The sequence below is a fragment of the Dromiciops gliroides genome, chromosome 2, assembly GCF_019393635.1.
Source record: "Dromiciops gliroides isolate mDroGli1 chromosome 2, mDroGli1.pri, whole genome shotgun sequence".
NCBI classification, from domain to species: domain Eukaryota; kingdom Metazoa; phylum Chordata; class Mammalia; order Microbiotheria; family Microbiotheriidae; genus Dromiciops; species Dromiciops gliroides.
In genome coordinates, this window is record NC_057862.1 from 473,813,362 (window position 1) to 473,820,952 (window position 7,591).

Genomic DNA, 7,591 nt, shown 5'->3' on the forward strand with positions numbered 1-7,591 from the left:
TAGAAATAAAAGCAAAAATGAGTCTCACCATTTCATCCGGCAGCACTGAGCATCTCCTGGGCAGGAATCCAGGCCCTTTCCCTTCCCCATCCCCCCAAACCCCCAACAACAACAACCACCCACCCGTGCCAAGTTTGGTGCAATGACCCATAGCTTACAATCAAACTCCTCTCATTTCTTTTAGCCCCCAAGCTGAAGACTCCTTTTCCTCTTCAGTTTTGCCAGTGAACAGGCAGATTCTAAAGGGCTTTACCCTGTGGAATTAAAGGACCCCAGGGTTTTTGCTTGTGTCCTGACAGATGTGAATGGCAAATAAAGTCTTAAGCCTATTAGGTTAATCATGCTTCAGGCAGCCGGCATCTGCAGTGTGTTTCAACATACAGTGTTTCAGCATTTACTATTTCTAGAGGCGGATTATTTCTGCACGTGTTTATGCTTTTAATCCTCATCCAACACTGTGTCGGAAATCAAGAGAAAAGGGCTATAATTGCAGGAGGGCTGTTGGAGAGATGTGCTGGAAGGAGATAGAACAACCCTGGAAGAGAGGAAATGACCTTTGTGCCTTACTAGGAAGAGGCATGTCCCTAGAGCATGCCGTGGGCCCCCTGACTGGAGAAAAGTGCTCAAACAAATAAATGATACTTGAAGAAATTGCTTGTTTTCTTCCGAGTATAATGAATAGAACTGCATTAGTGAGAAAGAGTTCCTTTGAATGAATAAGCAACAAACAAAAGTGGTTTTCATATTCTTTATGATGGAGATGAGAAGAGTCAGCTATCAGAGTAACAGGCTCCATTTGATTCCAGAAGTCCAGAGAGCTCCAAAGCTATTCTGGGAAACTCAGTCAGTCGGAAGAGAACGCAAGGACGAGGCAGAAAGGGAACAAACACTCAGGCAGACAGGTCCTTATAAACTCTCACACAAGCAGCGAACAAGCTGAGTGACCTTGGGTAGCGTGCTTAATCTCTCTGGGCCTCAGTTTCCCCATTTATCTCCGTAGGTTTATGAAAGCAGCTAGGACTGAAATCTGTGCAGTATTTTAGGCAGCTTGAAATAGGACTCGAGATGAAATATGTTTTTCCTTTTCAAATAATAAACCCCTTACTCAAAAATCAGTGTGAGAAAACTGGGTATGCATTAGCCATGGCAGTGACTCTCTCTCTTGTCTCTGTCTCTGTCTGTCTCTCTCCGTGTCTCTCTCTATATAGATAGATAAAGAGATATATATCCAAAATATAAAAATGTAGCTACCCTTATATTTGATGAATGTAAAGACTTAAGATTTGGGGATAAGAATTCATTATTTGGTAAAAATTGTTGGGGAAATTGGAAAGTAGTATGGCATAAATTAGGCTTAGACCAGTATCTTACTCCATTTACTAAAGTCAGAATGGATTCATGACCTAGATATAAAGAGAGAAATTACAAGAGAAATTTAAGGACATGGAACATATTACTTATCAGACTTGTGAATAGGTGAACAATTTATGAAGAAACAAGAGATAGGGAGCTGATATTGAAGAAAATTCTGCCCCCGGTGCCAAGGAGTCAAACCACAGCTCATTCCTGGCCAAGAATTTTCTGATTACACTTGCATGGACTAAAACCAATCCCCACTCTTGTAAGTGGGGACATTGGAAGTCGGGTTTCTTGCTTTCCATCTGCCACATACGACCCTTGCTTGGCAAGGCCGACTGTTCTAGAGGATTCAATTCAATTCAACTAATAACTATTCAACACCTTTCAGGGATAAGACACTGGGGGTGGGTGGGTACAAAGACAAAAAGAAAACAGTCCCTACTGACCTCAAGGAGTTTATATTACCCTGGGGGCGGGGTGTGGAGCAGGTACATGGCAAGTAAACATAAGGAAAACTGAGGGAATTGGGAGGAGGATTCTCATGAGTCTTGAAGGAAAAAACAATAACAAGGATTTCTTAAGCACTTACTAAGTGAAACAAAGATCCTGAAAAGTGAAGATGAGGAGCAAATGCATTCTAGGACTGGGAGACAGCCTGTATAAAGGCATACAGAAGGAAGGAAGGAAGGGGAAATAAAGTATCATATAGAGGAAACAGCAAACAGACCAATTTAGTTGGCACCCGGAGAATGCGGTACTTGGGGAGGTAGGCTGAAGCCTGATTGAGAAGGGATTAAATACCAAAAAGAAGAGATTGTATTTTCTCCTAGAGGTCATAGGGAGCCACAAAAGATTGTTGAGGAGGGGAGAAATATGGTTAGACCTATGCTTTCAGAATATCATTTTGTCAATTAAGTGAAGAATGGATTGAAGGGTGGAAGACTGGAAGCAGGGAAATCAGGATACAGATAGAGTCCAGGTGAAGATTATAAGGATCTGAACTAGGATGGTGACTGTGTGAGTGGAGACAAGGCGATGAATGTTAGAGGTGTAATGGAGATAGAATCAATAGACTTTGGATAGACTAGGTGAGTGAAAATGAGGAGTCAAGGAAGAGTGGGAAGTTGATGCCAAGACATAGTCACTGACTGGCTATGGGGTGGCAAGAGATAGTGAAGAGCAGGGCATGGAAACTCATTAAGCTGTAGAAGAGGGGGTATAATCATAGTAACTGGTTATACTTTGCCTTTAAATGATGGGTAGGTAATGAGGAAATGAACATTTATTAAGCACTGTCTACCAGGCACTGTTCTCAATGACAAGCTTGAGGAGTATGGCAGTCATACATTGCCAGTATACTCCTCCCTGAATATCTGAATTTATTTATTGCTGTTATTCTCCTCAGCTTTGTCACTTTTCTCTAATTCATCCTGCACATTCCTGCCAAATTAAGCATCCTCAAACGTTATTACATCACTCTTCTGCTCAAATAGCTCCCCATAGTCTATGGAATAAAGCCCAAGTTCCTTAGTCTGGCATTCAAACCCTGTACAATCTGTCCCTAGCCTGCTTTTCTAATATTATCTTTCTTTTTTAAAAAAATTAATTTTTATTGCTCTATTTTGTTTTTACATCACTTTCATTTTCAGTTCTATCCTTTTCCCTCCTCCAGTGCCCAGCAGGCCATCCCTTGTAGCAAAGAATCATCAAGACTCGGCCAATGATTGGTAACATAAATATTTATTGTCTAATGAGTTGTTGTGACCAAAATATTTATTATTATCCATAGAGCAAGATAATTGGCATGTAAACTCTAATACTCATGTTGACTTGCGTTTTTTTCCCAGTAGGAAAGTCTACCTGAGATGCAAAGTTCTCATCGGAAGGCTGCTGGGTGAGTCGAGTCAGGACAAAGGGAAGGAAAATATCATTTAACCTGGTAACACCCTTCCCCCACTCTTAGGACAGATCTCTATACCAAACAGGCAGACATATTCCTATTGCCTCCTGAGAGGCTCTTTCCACCCTGACAGCCCCCTCCCCATAATGCCCTGCCCCACTCCCCTGGACATGAACTAGCAAGTTCCTTATACCTAACTTGCTTTTCCTAAAGCCTATCCAGATGTTCAGCTTGATTTGTTATTACCGAGTTTCAGCTCCTGAGACAGCAGTTTATCCTGCATTAGTTACATTTAGATTGGTGTTATTTTGGGGTCTCCCTGATGAGATGTCAGGAGACACCCACTCTAGGCTCACTAATCATACATTTGCTAAGAGAATCATCATGTAATGCCCAAGCTAGAAGTGAGCATCAGGCCCAGCTTCCTGTTACAAATAATAGAAGCTTCTCTGTGCTTGGCACAGTAGGGAGAGAGCTAACCCCAGAACCTTGAAGATCTGAGCTCGAGCCATCTCATTGAGACATGTGGGCTGTGTGACCCTGGACAAGGTGAGGAACCTCCTCAGTGTCTAAAGAGTTCTCTGAGGCTATAAGGTGAAGAGCAGGGGCTGACTTGCATCAGGAGAGGGAGTTCCATCACTAAGGAGATGAACAGGTCACTGTGTGTGTGTGTGTGTGTGTGTGTGTGTGTGTGTGTGTGCACGGGGCAATGAGGGTTAAGTGACTTGCCCTGGGTCACACAGCTAGTAAGTGTCAAGTGTCTGAGGCCGGATTTGAACTCAGTTCCTCCTGATTCCAGGGCCAGTGCTTTAAGTGTGTGTGTGTGTGTGTGTGTGTGTGTGTGTGTGTGAGAGAGAGAGAGACAGAGAGACAGAGAGACAGAGAGCACGAAAGCTAGATTGCTCAGTAAAGTACCTGGCCTGGAATTAGAAAGACCTAAGTTCAAATTTGACCTCAGACAATTACTAACTGTATGGTCCTAGGAAAATCACTTAACCCTGTTTGTCTCAGTTTCCTAATCTGTAAAATGTTCTGGAAAAGGAAATGGCAAATCACTCCAGGGCAATGGGGGTTAAGTGACTTGCCCAGGGTCACACAGCTAGTAAGTGTCAAGTGTCTGAGGCTGGATTTGAACTCAGATCCTCCTGAATCTAGGGCCGGTGCTTTGTCCACTGTGTCACCTAGCTGCCCCCCCAATATCTTTACCAAGAAAATTCCAAATAGGATCACGAAGAGTTGGACATAATTCAACAACAACAACAAAAATATATGTGTACATACAAACATACATACATACACACAGATATGGAGGAAGCTATGGAGTACTGGCATTGGAGTCAGGAGGACCTGTGTTCAAGACCTATTTCTGACAAATTATGGCCATGTGACTCTGGGTAAATGGACAGTAGATGGAGCACTGGCTTTAGAATCAGAGGATCTGTATTCAAATCCTGGTTCTGCCATGTGATTTTGGGCAAGTGAGTTCACCTTTCTGGGCCTTAGTTTCCTTATTTGTAAAATTAGGGGATTGGGCTAGATGGTCTCCAATGTCCTTTTCAGCTCTAAATTTATGATCCTTTAACAACCCTCTGGGGCAGATGGGAAGTTGCATGGGCAGATGACATTACCTCACTGGAAGTTTTGTGGTTGTTCAGTCATTTCAGTGGTGTCCATGGGTCTTCATGACCCCGTTTGGGGTTTTCTTGACCAAGACACTGGAGTGGTTTGCCATTTCTGTCTTCAGTTCATTTTACAGACGAGGAAACTAAGGCAAACAGGGTGAAGTGATTTGCCCAGGGTGACATAGCTAGTTAGTGTCAGAGGCCGGATTTGAACTCAGGGAGATGAGTCTTTCTGACTCTGCCCTGACACTCTATCTATTGTGCCATCTAGCTTTCCTTCACTGGGAATACCTTATACCAATGAAATCACAGGGCCAGTAAAACATTAGTAATAATATAAGCTGACATTTAGATAGCTCTTTAAGGCCTACAAAGTGTTTACAGTCTATACTCAAATCAACCTCATAAAAAAGAATCTCTCATTATCCTCCTCCCTGCTCCCGTTTTACAGATAAGGAAATTGAGCCTCAGAAAGGTTCAGTGACTTGCCAAGGGTCACACATCTAACAAGTATCTGAAGGAGAATTTGAACCCAGGGCTTCCCGATTCCAAGTCCAGTGCTTTCTCTTACTATGTCAATGTTGCTTCTCTACCATAGTAAAGAGGACAAAACTGAGGTCCATGATTTGAAAAAGCTGCCCAACCTCCTATACCAAACTCAGATCTTTGGACTCCAGGGTTTATTGACAGGGTTTGCTTCTTCCCTATCTCTCCATCTACCTCTGCAGATGGCCAATGCCATCTATTTCATATTGATTTGGAGGGGCCCCATTTATTTTTCTTTCTTTTTTTTTTGCAAAGCAGCCAGGGATAAGTGACTCGCCCAGGGTCACAAGCCAGTAAGTGTCAAATGTCTGAGGCCAGATTTGAACTCAGGTCCTCCTGACTCCAGGGCTGGTACTCTATCCACTGCACCACCCAGCTGCCCCAGGAGGGATTCCATTTTTGAGGGTGCTGTGTTCTGACTTTTGTGCTACATATGTTCTGAGGATGCCCCCTGTTTGGTACTTGCATCTCTATATGAGCTGCCTATAGGTGCAAGGAAGGGCCAAGGCAAGAGATGACAAGGTCCCGAGATGGGGAGGAGGCTGTGGGAGAGGAGAAAAGGGGATAGCTGTGAGAGATCCTCTGGAGGTTGAATGTATAGGATTGGAGTGAGGAGCCCAGGATAACTCTGAAGTTCGGATCCTAGGTAACTAGGAGGGTGGTGCCAATGGCAGATACAAGGGAATTTGAAAAGGGGGGTAAGCTTGGCGGAGAGGGAGGATAATAAATTTTCTGAAGACAATACCCCACCCCTGGGTCTGTCATTGAAAGATGGGAGGCGTCTCAGCTTTAAGAAAAATCCTCTGCCAAGGGGAAATGCTAAACACTGGAAGCTGGTGGCTGTCCAAGAGCCCCAGCGCCAATCACTGCTCTATGCCCCAGAGTGCATAATTAATTGAGTTCCCCAATCTGTTTACTAGAAATGGAGGTAATGGGAAGCAGAAAACAGAACCGGTGCCTGGGGGAGAGCTGCGTTCAGAAAGCGATGTTGTTTTAATGCTTGTCCCAGGGCTCAGCTGGACCAGTAAACATGATGCCAAATGGGGAAAGGCTTGCTTTTTTCCCTCTTCTCTCTCTTCTTTGACTTCTCTGTTTATTACACCGAGAAGCTCATTTAAAAGGTTCGTTATACATCTCTCTCTCTCTCAAGATTCAGGTCCTTGACTTGAATCATCATGAAAACCCTTGGTCCAAGTGGCTCATGGGATTCCCAAACCAAGCATCAAATTCTAAGTTTGCAAATAGATAAGAATGAACTATTTACCTGTGATATTTCTGTCACCCTATGAAGTGTTTTTTTTTTTGTCATTCTCAAACCTCACTCACATTTGCACTCTCATTCATTGATTCATTCATTCATACCCAATCAACAAGCATTTATGAAGGACCTACTATACACCAGGCACTCTGCTGGGCCCTGGGAAAACAAAGGCACAAATGAAAAAGCTCTTACCTTCAGGGAACTTACACTCCATGGGGTGAAACAACATGGGGTTGATAAATATATGCAAATATTATGCAAAATAAATTCATACCGAGAGACAGCTCTGGGGAATGAACAGACACCTAGCCTTGGAATCAGGAAGACATGGCAAATTGGGCCATCTCTCATTGTCCTTAGGCAACTTTTGAAGGCAGTAAGTTGCAGTACAGGTGGTATTCTGTGCTGGCAGAGAGAGTTTTGTGTCTGGGGAGCTCCAGACCTGTGAAATCACAGGGCGGGACCAAATATATACAGTACATTATGTATGTACACATGCCTATGCACACATATGCATATATGTGCACAGGCATGCATACATGGTCATTTCAGGAAATGGGGAACACTTCATACATTCTTCATTGAGCCTTTTTTGTTTTCTTTAAATGGAAGTGACTACAAATAAAGACTTCCCTAAGATGTATGCTGGGAGATGCTATAATACAATAATCCCAGGATCGTAGATTTAGGGCTAGAGGGGACCTCAGATGCCATCTGGTCTGAATCCCTCATTTTACAGGTGAAGAAATGAGCTGACTGTGCAATAGCACACAGGGAATCAGTGTCAGAGGTGGGTTTTGAACCCACATTCTCTGACTCCAGAGCTGATGCTTTTTTGCCTCCTTTATTTCCTGTAGTCTACATATTGCCAATCTTTCAAAGGTTGTGAGCCCAGAGTACCTT